Below are 15,010 nucleotides of genomic sequence, written 5' to 3'. Positions count from 1 at the left end.
CACCATCATAATTGCAGCCCCGCTTCAGCGACCAGTGATCCGGAGACACCAGTACTCCACCCTTTCGATGCAATAGCCCTATTACCTATCAACCTGAAGGCTTGAACCACATCACTGCATGTCGTCATTGAGACATACAAGGATCAAAGTTAATCCGGATGCCTTTGTCATTCTCACCTTCTTTTGGCTGCAGACTGTATCATTGACAATCAGGGGAGTTTGCTCCCGAATTCCTAGGGATCACCGTGTAGACACAGTTTTCCACAGCAAACAGAGCCTCTCTGCCATCAAGGTCCTTGCCAACAGTGATCTCTTGGTTAATCGGATAATTGAGTCCGAGAAACAGAGAGTGTGAACCAAGGCTGTTTACCCGCCTCCAACTAAAAAATCATGATGGCCCCAACAAGGTGGTATCCTGCTCATAGACGTAACAGCCACTGTCTGGATACTCACGTTTTACACGGTGCTTGTATACAGTGGGGTTTTTGCAATATAAATTTTCCGTCTCATGCATCTGAATGATCATCAGTCTTTTGTCGTCGTCTGATCGAGCGGGGAACCAGTTGTGCTTCCCTATTTTTGGCAAAGGTGGTGTGATTACAAAGGGCAGTAACTGTAGGGACACTGCATCATATCAAAAAGGATAGGCATTGTTAATGTAAGATCAGCATTGTTCAGAGTATGAGTAGGATAATGCAAGAAACAACATTGATATGTCCCTATTGGAACTGGGAGGAAAATACAGGGAAATGTATACTGGGTTCGAAAATATAGAAGTGCCACGCATGGTTATACTCATGTTATCTCGCAATCGATTCTTCACAGGAAACTACCATGTACCATGCCATGCATGTTATGTAATCATGTTCTGTCCTCACAAACAAATTCTTCAAGGTAACTAACAGACCATGCATTGTTATATACTCGTGTTCTGTGGGCAAAAAATTTGTGAGGATATTATTCTAGCCATTGATTGCTGAAGGGCGAATATAGGTATGTACGCATGGTAAGCATTGCATGATTTCACTACATGCAAATATAGAGTTCTCCATATGCAAATTTACTTCCCTAATGTATGGTTAGATGAAACCAATAGTGTGGTGCATGTTTCTACATCATAAAAATGAGGAAACCTAACATGGCCATTTATACACACTCATATTTAGTAGTAGCATATAGATTACTGTAAAATAAGGATAATATCCATATATTCCTAACCCTTTGATTATTCAGGGTACAAATTGGCTGTAATGACATGGTCACAATCGCATGAATTAACTCATTCCAAATATAGCTGATTTACGGTGTCTCTAATACATTGCCATAGTTCTACTCAAATTCTGCTCAAACAGGGATATGCCAATCATCACAAAAAGTTCAAACAGTGTCATGGCGTCATCATTAACATGAGACGCAGACAACTTACACGCGCCGTCCCAGCAATACGTGGTGCCATCTTCTTTGTCGATCGCGTAGATGATGCCATTGTGTTCAATAGCATCACAGAAGTGTGTATCAGCTTTGACGATGATGCACTGCGAGCTGGGTTCTCTCTAGCTAAAGAAGGCACCGACGCAAAGATAGGCGAGTCCGTGGTCGAACAAGGCAATTAGCTTGAAGTCTGCGTAATTTGCATGTCGTGTGGGCACTTGGCAGATTACAATCTTTTGCAAAACAAGGTTCGTCCAACTGATGTGGTAATCTGGATGACTTGGACCATGATGGTAATACTCTATATAATCAAACGGAGGAAGGATAATCTCATGGGAGGTCTAGAAGTTCACGAGCACCAACTTTTTACCGTCTTCTCTGAAGGCAGCCATCCAGTGGGAGTTCATACCGACCCAGTACATACTTGCCAAGAAGTTTCGGGCGATGGTGATCGGATCGATGTTGAGGGAAATGATGTATGGCGACCCACTACATACCTGCAAAGAAGTTTCGGCTAATGGAGATCGGATTGAAGTCGAGGGGCATCATGTACGCCTCTGTATCAAGGTGAGCCAATCTCGCAAGGCCAGATAGCAGCAAGCAGGGTGTGTTGAAAAGCTTAGGCCTCGCTTCCACGATGGCCGTGTGCATGTCCCTCGAGCATGCAGCCAGCCGCAGGGCACTCAACATATCCATACACGAACAACAGAGGTCGAGGATGTCACTGGGGAGATTGCTCCAATCGCGGCTCATATGGATGCTGCGCGGTTCGAGTTTGGCCATGGTGGACTTTGAAAGGTGGGGGTTTTGGGGGGCTTGATTTATGGGGGAGAAGGTTGTCAGTGCTGGAGCGGCTAGCGAGGGAATAGTGGTACTGGGGGAGGCGAGTGAGGCGATGGTACACGGGGGCACGGTGAGATGGAGACGGAGACGGAGAAGGAGATGGAGAAGGAGATGGAGATGGAGTGGTGCTATGGGAGCGGAGAGGGAGACGAGGCGAGGCGCCAATGTGCTATACAGCGGCGGTGACAGACTGCACAGTGCACAGGGTGAGGCTGACTTGGGTAACCTGAACATGCCGCCTGGACTAGTGTCAGGTGTAGGGTGTTGTCACTTCACTGTGAGGACCGGATGAATAGTATTTTGACCATCAAGTGTACCACAGTTGTACTCCTACCACTAGTAGTAGGAACATGAGTACTCCAGTATTGTATAGTGGAAATAGGTCTCCCATGCTAGCATGCCTGTTCACTTCATCGTTCAGGTATCATCCATATTGTGAGCAGAACAAAATTCTCGTGCATGCCCAATCAACGCCCTGCCGCGATACATGAGTGGTCGTTCTGGTGCATCAAGGACGGCATGCAGATCGTTCCACATTTGAGAAGAGGAAAAATGGAAAGGTAGAACACGGTAGCAAAGGAAGAGAACGCTGGCTAACGAGTCTGGGAGGGGATCGAGCAGGAAGTTAATGCTCCACGCCTAAAGGTTTTGGGAAAACCTGATTTTCATAAGGTGACTTATACTCACCTAAACGGAGAGAGTATTGCTTAACCAGAGAATGTTGTGTCTCCCACTCACGCGCTCAAAAAAAAGAAGCTATGACACATTTTTTTATCTGTTTGCATAGGTGAGAGGACAACGATGTCGCCTAGAGGGGGGGTGAATAGGCGTTTTAAAATCTTTTACGAATTTGGCTATATCCTAATGCGGAAATAAGCTAAGCGGATACTTTTCAAGCACAAATCCTAAATATACTAGGCTCACTAAGTGCACCAACAACTTAGCATAAACAAGATGAGAACAATGAGGATATGAATAAGAACAAGTAAGTTACACAAACTTACCTAATGTACATCACGAGATATGGAAATGAATGATACACTCACCCACAAGTAGGCAATACAAGCTTACACAAATTGTATCACAATATATGGAATTGAATGATACAAGAAAACTCAAGTAAGCACTACAAGCTTACACAAGATATGTTACAAGCTAGCAATTTGCACTAAACACAAGATAGAACAATAGTAGGAAGTATGAATTGCGGACTATAAAGTGTTGGCCTAAATAATCTCTACGATATGGTAACCAACACAATATAATGAGGACAACAAGAATAGTGAATGCATGCTCAAGTGACCAAGGTAAACAACAAGTAAGGAGATAGGGTTACGGATAACCGAAGTCACGGAGACGATGATGTATGCCGATGTTCACTTCCTTGGAGGGAAGCTAGTCACCGTTAGAGAGGTGGATGTTACCACGAAGGCACACCAATGCCACGAAGGCTCACCCTATTCTCCTTGATATATCACCACGAAGGCGATTCCCAACCACTAGTGGTAGACCTTGAGGTGGCCTCCAAACCATCACAAACTTTCCGGGGGACAAATCACAAGTTGATTCCTCACGGGAGCACTCCTACCGCCTAGGAGTCTCCAACCTCCAAGAGTAACAAGATCAAGGGGGAAATGCTCAAGACTTGCTCAAATCACGAATTCCTTTGGTCAAGAGAGGGAGAGTGAGTGGATCTTCACTTGAGTGGAATCTCTCTCAAGAACTCTCACAAATCTCTCCAGGATCTAAGATTTGAGGTAGGAGAAAGGAGAGGGAGCTTTTCTTCAAGTGTGGGTCAAGATAGTTGTGTTGCTCAACCCCACCACGAAGTGGTGAAGGGGTATTTATAGTATGTACACAAATCTGGCCGTTGGGGGGGGGGGAATTCTACTCAGTTAAGTGTCGGACGTCCGGTGGATTACCGGACGTCCGGTGGCAAAACAGGCACCGGACGTCCAGTGGAACACCGGACGTCCGACGGCTATAGAACGCCATCAGACGAATGTATCAGGATATTTGCGAAACATGTTTGATGGACGTCCGGCATTTTCCGGACGTCCGGAGATCGGACGTCCGGTACTTACCGGATTTCCGTCCGTTTGATTCTGGATTGGCGCACCGGATTTCCGGACGTTACCGGACGTCCGGCCAAAATAACAACAGGAACCCCAAAACTAAAACATGCATAACTTTCACATCCGGACTCCGATTTTGATGATCTTGGGCTCGTTTTGAAGCTATGGAAAAGGTCCAAGTCCTCACATAGAGAACCACCAAAAATAAACTAAAATGGAGAGTTCAAATTATGAAAAGGTTAGATCATATATTTTGGGAAACTATTTGGCTTTGGCTTTTCTTTGGTATATAGGATATGAGTGGAATTGTGTATAGAAGATGTTGACTTGAGCAAATCCATCAAAAACCCCTTTGATCCCCTCTTAATAGTGCGGGATCCCTATAACTCAAGAATCATAAAAATAGCTACACTACATAGCTATCAAGAATCCATTCTTGAGTGTATATGTTTCTTTGGTGGTCATCACTCCACAACACTAACGTCAAAGGAACTAATACCTTTGACATGAGCCGTTCACTTGAGATTTATGTTGATGTTTCTTCCTGGCTCAAGATGAAGGCAATACATTGGTGAAGTCTTCAAGTCTCTCCCCCATACACAATATGGGGAAGCATGCTTTGCATTCATCTTCACTTGTCCATCATGTGATCATCCACAAGCTTCGAGCATGTAATCCTTTGGGATGGTTATCTTGAACTTGCCCTTGTCAACCATGATCACCAACACTTGATGTCATCCTCTCATAGACACTTGAAATCTCTTTCTCGATGCGAGCCCATGAGAATCACCTAACCCACAAGATCCTATGTGGTGCATCATTTGCGCTCGTGTGTTGACCATTTAGAGTTCGATCTTTGAGCTTCATCTTGGTCAACCTATATCTCTACTCCATGTTTAATCTTGACGTCTTGTAGGGTATATTGAATTCTTCACTTGAATAGCTTGCTTGAATACTTGATCAGTCATGACTCAACACATGAGTCCATTATGATCATATCTTTGAGCCACTCCTAGAGTTCATCATTCAAATCATATTTTTAAGATCTTGATCCATTATGGCTCAAACCATAGCTCTAAGCATGGCAACCCTTAAGATACTCCAATGAACTTCATTTTGATCATCTCAATGTAATTGTTGCTTCAAAGGAGTTGTCTTCCATTATTCTTCAATCACATTCCAATGGGACTAACCTTCAAATGTATATCTTAAGGCAAACATTAGTCCATAAGGATTGTCATTAATTACCAAAACCACACATGGGGACAACATGTACTTTCAATAGGTCCCACCTATCAGGAAGGATGGGCACGTACACGAATAGGTACTACTCATCAGTCTACCCGCATAGCCTTTTTGTTTAGTCTACCTAGCCGTCTAATCAACTGCCTGCACGCCACTTCTCCCATTTACTTCTCCATTGGGAACCGATTCTCCTCGGCTTCTTCACCTCCCCTTCGTCCTCATTTGCATCCAAACCCCACTGCGTTCACATTGTTTTAACCTCTTTAAATAATCATCTACTACTTTAGTTAGACTAGCCAACTAATCCTAATTCTCCAAACCATAGCCCTCCGTTCCAGCGGTTCCAAATGGCGAAAGAGATTGAGATGCAGGTTTTTAGCGTCCAACATGTCCTCGTTGAAGGATCGATGCACATAGTTGCCACCATCACCGTCCACCCAAGGGTTGTTCGGCAGTGGATCAACAATGTATCCAACTCCCTCGAAAAGGTAGATACGAGGGTCATCGGTATCGATGCAGAGTACACGGAGCGTGCCCCTAGGAAGATCCTGCGCGCCGTCGTCCTTCAGCTGTGCCTCGAAGATGATGTTTTGGTGTACCACATCATACACTCGCCCTCCATACCAGGTGAGCTTCATGATTTCTTGTCTCGGGAGGACATATACTTCTGTGGGGCAGCCATCGAAGGGGACAAACAGAAGCTGGAGCTGTACAACCTTGACTTGAAAAGCATCGCCTGACCTACAAACCAGAATCAAAATTCCTGTAGAAGATTGTGATAAACAGACACCATCCCTATTCGACATAGCAAAATTTGTGCTCGGTACAAATCTTCAGAAGGGTGACGAGACGGTGGCATTAAGGTTGTCTGGATGGGAGAATTATCCCTTGACATACGAGTGGATAAAATATGTTGCCCTCGATGCCCGTGTGAGTTTCGAGATAGCTGCAAGGTCCAAAGAGCTTGTTGCGAAGCCGTCTCCCACAGAGAATGAGAACAACAACAACAACAACAACAACAACAACAACAACAACAACAACAACAACAACAACAACAACAACAACAACAACAACAACAAAAACAAGAAGAAGAAGAAGAAGAAGAAGAAGAAGAAGAAGAAGAAAAGGTTGCACCAGCAGGAGGGAATTATGGATGGATGAACTATTTCCTCTCTTGTAAAAAAATTATTCCCTCTCGGTGTATATTGATATAGATGGACTATTTCGATGGTGTGCATGTCTTTGGAACAGAGTAGTAGCGTGGGTCCGCTTGACTAGAAGTAACTATTTATTCGCATATATAGCTTTCTCTGCTACACCTTCCAGTGATTGGTATGCAGTGCATGTGTCCGTAGACATGACAGCTTGTCCATGGAAGTTCAACTACGGCGACCATCACATTTCATCTTGCGATTCCCACAACGCCTCTCCAACCCACGGCACCACGCCCCCGACGTGTGCCTGACCCCTCTCGGCCGCACCGCCCCTCTGCCTTTGTGTGCATGACATGTGGCCCACCTAAAATGCGATGAGAATCAAGTTTCTACCACAGCCACATGCGATTCCCACGACGCCGCTTGAACCCATGACACCACATGTCCCGACCTGCGGCTCACCCCTCTTGGCCCCACTACCCCTCTGCCTTCGGGAGCATTACATGTGGACCAGTCACCTATCGGGTCCACATGTTATTGACTCAAAGGCGCTGAAGCTCAGTCCCGACGGCCCTGAGAGGGAAATGTAACTCCTGCGCCAGGGCTTGTGGTGCTCCCGCAGCACGAACTTGTGCCAAACTCGAGATTTGTTTCTTTACTATACATGTACGCAACGATTTAATGGACATTGTAATCTCAACATGTGATGGGGACCTCTAAATTTGAATTTGAAACTTATAAAACGAAAAGATTCAAAACAAATAAACTGGGAGAGAGGGAGTACATCGTAGGATGTGTCCCATACAAAATAAGTCCCCTGGTTTGTCACCGTGAAGATGCGGTTAGAAAGGAGCATAGCGTCTTCCTACTCGTACGACAACAAATCGGCCACAGATAGCATGGTCCGCCTTTGACCACCATGTGCAAGGTTCATGCTATCTTATTCAATCTCTCCGTGGTTCCATCGTACCAATTCATGCGGTGGCCCGTTGCATGGCTGATCCCAATGCTGGACAAAGGTTCTACGGGAATGGTGTCACCGTTGTAAATGTTGTGCAAATTGATGTTGGTACCCTCCTGTACATATGCAAGCCAATCTCCACTCGCACCGAGCCTAACCTATGAAACAGTGGGCAGGGGGAGAATCTGGAAATGGACACGGAAGTAGTCTTTAGAATGCATTTACTACGTGATCAAACTCATCTTACCTGCTCATCGGAGGAAATCCGAGTGCCCCTCAAAGTCGGCATCTCAAGGGGCGTCAACTTGCAACTACGGCCACGCCGCGCTGGAGAGACCCCCAAGGAAACATCCTCGTGCATTCCATGGAACATCAAGATGCATTTGTATGAGTAGTTTATCTTGTGTGAGAAAAGGATGAACGAGGGAAGGCCTCTAGAAATAGAGATGGACACTACTACTACCAATGTGCTGGCCCGTGCATTGCAATGGATCCAAAGTAGTAGAATAATACTTGTTCATGTGCTTGAAGTATAAACACTCTAGTTTTGATATACATGTGTCAGCAGACATGACAGCTTGTCCGTGGAAGTTGAACCACGACGACCATCACGTTTCTTGTTTCTACCACTGCCACACCCACACGCGATTCCCACGACACTGCTCCAACCCACGGCACGACGTCACGTGGACATGGATCCTCTGACGTGGCTATCACTGCCTTGCCCTGCCATTCCTTTGCTGAAAGGTGGGCCAACCGCATTTAAGGTCCGCATGTCATTGACTCATAGGTCGGGCACTAATCCACTGAAGTTCGGTCCCATGGGACCCGAGAGGGAAATAATGTAACTCCTGCGGTAGGCCTTGTGGTGCTCCCGTGGTACGAGTGTCAGTGTCAAAACCGGCGGATCTCGGGTTGGGGGTCCCGAACTATGCGTCTAAGGCTAATGGTAATAGGAGGTTGGGGACACGATGTTTACCCAGGTTCGGGCCCTCTCGATGGAGGTAATACCCTACTTCCTGCTTGATTGATCTTGATGATATGAGTATTACAAGAGTTGATCTACCACGAGATCAAAGAGGCTAAACCCTATAAGCTAGCCTATGGTATGATTGTTGATCATGTCCTACGGACTAAACCCTCCGGTTTATATAGACACCGGAGGGGGCTAGGGTTACACAAGGTCGGTTTACAGAGGAGGAGATCTACATCCGAGTCGCCAAGCTTTCCTTCCACGCCAAGGAGAGTCCCATCCGGACACGGGACGAAGTCTTCTATCTTGTATCTTCATAGTCCAATAGTCCGGCTGTTCGGATACCCCCTTATCCAGGACTCCCTCAGTAGCCCCCGAACCAGGCTTCAATGACGATGAGTCCGGAGCGCAGATTGTCTTCGGCATTTCAAGGCGGGTTCTTCTCCAAATCCGGTGCATCCGTTGTGGCGAATAGTGTCCGGCCTTCCAATAAGGTTGTACTCCTCGGCTTCTGTGCTTCAATAATGGTCACCCGCACGTGTCGATCGAAGACGAGGGGCCGGGGCATTTTTGCATTTGCCACCCTAATCCCGTAGGTGAGTCGTCTATTTGAGAAGATGGGGATCTTAAGATCCAAATCACACCATCTTGCCCCCAAGCAAGCGTTCCATAGAGGGCGTCTAAGATAGGCCATTCCATCATGACCAGCCGCCGCAACCCTGCCCGCCGCCTCCCCAGCCTGAAGCCAGGGGATTGGGAAAAGTGTTCCATCCCTCACAGCTGCCTAATAGAGCTGCAGACCAAAGGGTTCCTTCCGCCTGCATACATGGTCCCCGTCCGATCCGGACTAGCCACCTATAATGGCGGGGAGCAAGCAGAGAGATTCTCTAACCCTTCTCAGGGGGAGCGGGTATGCCTTGTCCCGTATCTGCTAAGAGGCGTCGGGTTTCTAGTCCACCCATTCCTCCGCAAGCTCCTGGAGTTCTACGGTCTCCAGTTGCATAATCTTACCCCTGCCTCCATACTGCACATCGCGGTCCGTCGCCCTTTGCGAGCTGTTCGTAGGCTACGAAGCTCATTTCGAGCTATGGAAGAGGTTATTTTGCCTCGTCCCCCGCAACCAGGAGGGATCTATATATAAAGTGGGTGGAGCCAAAATATGGCGCATCGCCCAGACCGGATACCTGTCCGGCACTCCAAAGAAGGCGTCCGAAGACTGGCACTCGGAGTGGTTTTATGTCGATGACGTTCCCCTTCCGGACCCAGTCCCGATGGGCCTTCCTGAGTTCACCAATACTCAGCTGAAGAAACACCAAAGCTAGCACCCTCGGAGCCCCCAAGAGGAAGAAAACAAGGAAGTCTTCTATCTGATGAGCCGGATACAAACCCTGGCCAAATCAGGATTGACAATAATCGAAGTTATGTCAATATGCATAATAAGGGGAGTGCAGCCACTTCAATATAGGGAAAAACCCATGTGGCACTTCAATGGAGAAGATGATGCCTCCCGCTGCGGTCGCAAAGGTCCGGACTCCACCACATCTTTGGCAAGGATACTATCCGAGTTGTACAAAGGATAAGAAGAGGAGTTCCCCCGCATCAAACCGCGGGACAGATTTTCCATGTATAACCCCCGAAGCTGGGTAAGTTGTCATCTTTTACTCGACTCTATTCTTTCTCACCTTCTTTGTCATAATTGTTTACCTTGCCATTTCAAAATAGGAACTGAGGAGGTCCGTGAAAGAGTTCGACAGCCCCTCTCCGCAGCCAGAGGATCCCGGCTGGGCTCTCGAACCCGGACGTGAAGAGGATCCGGACATATCCGTGGAATTCGTCGACATGACTTTCTATCAGGCGAGTAGTGACAGCTCTTTAGTGGCCATCATCGCGGATTATCCTGCATTGCTTCTCGTGTCACACGTAAGTAATGTAGGGGTTCCCACCTTCCGAAAGAATTCCTTTGTTTTGTCGTACCATAAGCTCACATACCATATTTTTATAGAAACGGCAGTCGAGATGTCGTGCGGAACCTACAGGGCCTTCTCAGCAAGAGGCGCCTAGACAAGGTAGGCTTAAAAGGAAGGCGGTTAGGAGCGACATGCAGGCGCAGAGGTATTCGTCAAAGTTGCCCCGTGGTTTATTCGGTCTTTTTGTCGAGGCGAGACGGCTTTAATTACATCCTGACAGGAAACGCCGGACTGTGCCCGGGAGCCCTACTGGCCACGCCTCCAGTAGCCGGATTCCTGGACCGGATTCACGGGTAGAGGCGGACGTGGGGACAGTGCCAAACTGTCCTCCTGTGGAGGATACAGATATGCTTTCCTCCACCAATTAGTAAGTGGAGAGCGCCATGAATCACCGGTGCCGGTGGGCCGTACTCCGCGGTGGTAGTTTTTTCCGAAGAGGCATTCAATGCCTTCAATTCCGGACACGCCTATATCCGCACTTCTCAAGATGGACTTGCCAGAGCAACGGACCAATATGTGAAGGATATACGGGTAAGAAAATTTAACAAGTATGTATAGTAGTAGCCCGTGAGACTTGAAATAGTTGGCACAACCGATTTAAGGATCATTAAATGCATAGGTTCTTGTAGAGAAGAATGCCCAGTTGTCTCAGGAGCTGGAGGAGTGTAAGGCCCAAATGAAGGGTAATGTAGCCGAACAAGAGGGATCCAAAAGGATTTCTTCTGGTAAGAATTTCTTCTACCAGTTTGTGTGTTCGGCATAGTTTAAAAATCTGACGAAATGTCCGGCAGACAATCCCGGGGCACATCCGGAGACTGTAGGAGATAATGAGCGGCATCTGCGAAGTCGGCCGAAGGTGGGTGAACGCGTGCTGATGAAGTCTATTGAGGAGAAGAATAAGCTGCAAGATGCTAATCTCCAACTGAGCGTCGAACTGAAAGATGTTCGGGCTCAGCTCGTGGACTCCATGAAGGAGAACCGGAGGCTTCGGCACGGCTTTATAGTAAGTGCCCGAACGAACTGTGGTATAGTTCGGCGGGGAAGCGTATTGACAGAGTTATATCTGCAGGTATGTTGACGGGATGCCCTAAAGAGGAGATGCCCGGCTCTGCAGGCGATATGCTGCAAGAGCTTTCACAACTGCACGAACGAGCTCGACAGGTGATGCAGGGTATTGCCCGGGCCTTGTGGCCGACCGCTTCCCTTCCAGGAGGCATGCGCGAGCTTGTGGAGATGCTCAAAGGGGCACGGCGGCGCTTCTGATTATGGAAGATATCAGCTTGCCATCAAGGTGCAAGAGAAGCTTGGGCCATGGTGAAGACGCAATATGCCAAGGCTGACCTGAATCATATGGCCGAAGTCGGACCGGTTGGGTCAGATGGACAAGTGATACCCGTTAGTCTGGTGTATGACCAAGTAGCGTTAGCTGCAAAGTATTGCCAACAGGATTGTAAGCTAGATAGCCTGTTAGATGGTATAGATGAAGAGTATAGCCAGTCTATGTAACTATGTAATTAGAATGGGCTCATGTACTCTCTAGCTGGATTGAAAACCATTGGTCATGGTGGACCTTTTCGCTTCAGCCCCTGGGTCCGACAGTCCGGGGTGTATCCGAATACTCACACAGTTATGGAAAACCGGGGTATGCATGGAAACCAGGCATAGGGGTCATAAGTGCTTGATTAGACAAGTACCCAACTAGTTATGTTATATTACATGGATAGTGAGAAACATCTTCCAGAGAGAATAGTTCCGTTAGGGGTTCCTTTCTCTGGTTGTGCATGCATCGATGTGCATGTCCGAATTGCGAACAGAAGCGCAAGAAACAAAACATCTAGGTATTTTCGTTGTTATGAACGAGGACATCTTTTGTTCACCGACCGAATATTCCCTTAAGAATGCTAGCTTTTGGCTTCACCCAGTCTGAGGTACACATCCGGCTCAACCGGCAGTAACAATCACAGAGCTGCTCCCCTTATTCCCTAGCCGAATTAATGGGAACATGGGGCATAAATACAAGAGCCAGGCAACCCAGCATGGCCAAAACTTAAGTCATATCGATGCATATAATGGTGAAGAAAAGGCACATATGGAAAGAAAAAATGCATATGTGGCTGGCAAGAAGCCACTAAAGTAGTTATATTTAGCTTCCGAGTAGGAAGCCTCCAGGTATAGTGTGCACGCACAATGCGGCCGAAGTGCGCAGGGCATCCGCACAGTTTTAAGGCTGTACAAAAAAAAAGGGAAAAAGGGCGAGAAAGGAGGGAAGAGAACATAATTGAAGGGGCGGAGTTGAGGAGATGAACACTGGGTTCGGCGCTAGGCGTAGAATCTCCGGAGTCTGGCCGCGTTCCATGGGTTCGGCTCGAGTCTGTTGTCAGATGCACTATGCAAACGGTACGCTCCTCCGGTGAGAACTTTATCAATGATGCAGGGACCCTCCCACTTGGGTTTGAGCTTGTCCTTCTTCTTCTCAGGTAGGCGTAGAACGAGTTCGCCAATGTTATAAGCTTTGGCCTGTACTTCTATGCTTTTATACCTTAGAGCATGTTGCTGATAAAATGCGGATCAGGCTTTAGCGACATCGCGCTCCTCCTCCAAAGCATCTAAGTTGTCCTACCGGTCTAGCTCGGCTTCCTTCTCTTCATACATGCGCACATGAGGTGAGTCATGAATTATATCGCATGGCAGCACTGCTTCTGCGCCGTACACCATGAAAAATGGTGTGTATCCGTAGTGCGATTCGGCATGGTCCGCAGCCCCCAGAGTACGGAGTCGAGTTCCTCGACCCAATGCGTGTCTGATTCCTTCAAGGATCGCACTAGTCTGGGTTTGATGCCGCTCATAATTTGACCTGACCGTTTGTTTGGGGGTGATAGACAGAAGCGTAGTCGAGCTTAATGCCCATTTTGCCACACCAGGCTTTCATCTCCTCGGCTATAAAATTTGAGCCATTGTCAGTAATGATACTGTGGGGGACACCGTAACGGTGTACAACTTCTGATATGAAGTCTATCACTGGTCCGGTTTCAGCCGTTTTAACTGGTTTGGATTCTATCCATTCCGTGAACTTGTCCACCATGACCAATAAGTATTTTTTTCTTATGGCTTCCCCCTTTAAGGGGTCCCACCATATCCAGCCCCCAGACCGCGAAGGGCCATGTTATGGGGATCATTTGGAGAGCGGTAGGGGGCATATGGCTCTGATTGGCAAATAATTGACAACCAACGCAATGTTGGACAAGGTCCTGTGCGTCCGCCCGAGCTATCGGCCAGTAAAATCCTGTCCGAAAGGCCTTGCTTACGAGAACTCGGGCTGCCTCGTGGTGCCCGCCTAGTCCGGAATGGATTTCGGCTAAGAGCTACCGCCCTTCCTCTTTGGAGATGCATCGTTGGAGCACTCCGGTGGCGCTCTTCTTGTAGAGCTCTCCTTCATGGACCTTGTGGGCTTTAGAGCGTCGCACAATGCAACATGCCTCATTTTGGTCTTCGGGGAGCTCCTGCCTATTAAGGAAGGCCAAAAAGGGCTCGGTCCACGGGGCGATGACAACCATTATTTCATGGGTCGAGGATGTTATTTCGGTGGCAGAGCCTATGATTACGTCCGAAGGTTCCCATGCCACGAACGGCTTGAACAGCCTTTCTAGGAAGATATTAGGTGGGACGAGGATGTTATTACGCGCCGTACTCTTTAGGGAATTCGGCCTCTGTACATTCGGTGATGAAGTCGGCCAGTACTTGCGACTTAATGGCCTGCCATGGTTTGTATGTTATGTCGAACGAAGGAGCTCAATAGCCCATTTAGCAATTCGGCCTGTCACGTCATGGTTATTTATTATGTCATTGAGTGGCACTTTGGAGGCCATTGTGATTGAACACTCTTGAAAGTAGTGTCGTAGTTTCCGAGATGCCATGAAGACCGCATATGCTATCTTTTGATAGTGCGGGTACCGAGATTTACATGGAGTGAGGACAGTGGACACGTAATATACCGACCTTTGGAGCGGGAACATGTGTCCGTCTGCCTCTCGTTCGACGACTAGCACTGCGCTCACAACTTGGTTAGTTGCGGCTATGTATAACAGCATGGGTTTGCCAATATGTGGCGCGGTCAGGACTGGGTTGGTGTCCAAGAGTGCCTTTATTTCTTCCAGTCCGGCCGTGACCGCATCCGTCCACTCGAAGTGTTCGGTGCGTCGAAGAAGGCGATACAAGGGTAATGCCTTTTCTCCCAAGCGGAAGATAAAGCGGCTTAAAGCAGCCACACATCCAGTTAATTTCTGTATCTGCTTGAGGTCTGTTGGGATAGCCAACTGTGACAGAGCTCGGATTTTTGCCGGATTGGCTTCAATTCCACTATT

This window comes from Triticum aestivum, chromosome 4A (genome assembly GCF_018294505.1).
Source record: "Triticum aestivum cultivar Chinese Spring chromosome 4A, IWGSC CS RefSeq v2.1, whole genome shotgun sequence".
NCBI classification, from domain to species: Eukaryota; Viridiplantae; Streptophyta; class Magnoliopsida; order Poales; family Poaceae; genus Triticum; species Triticum aestivum.
The sequence above is the reverse complement of the archived record's forward strand: the minus strand, read 5'-3'. Positions refer to the sequence as shown.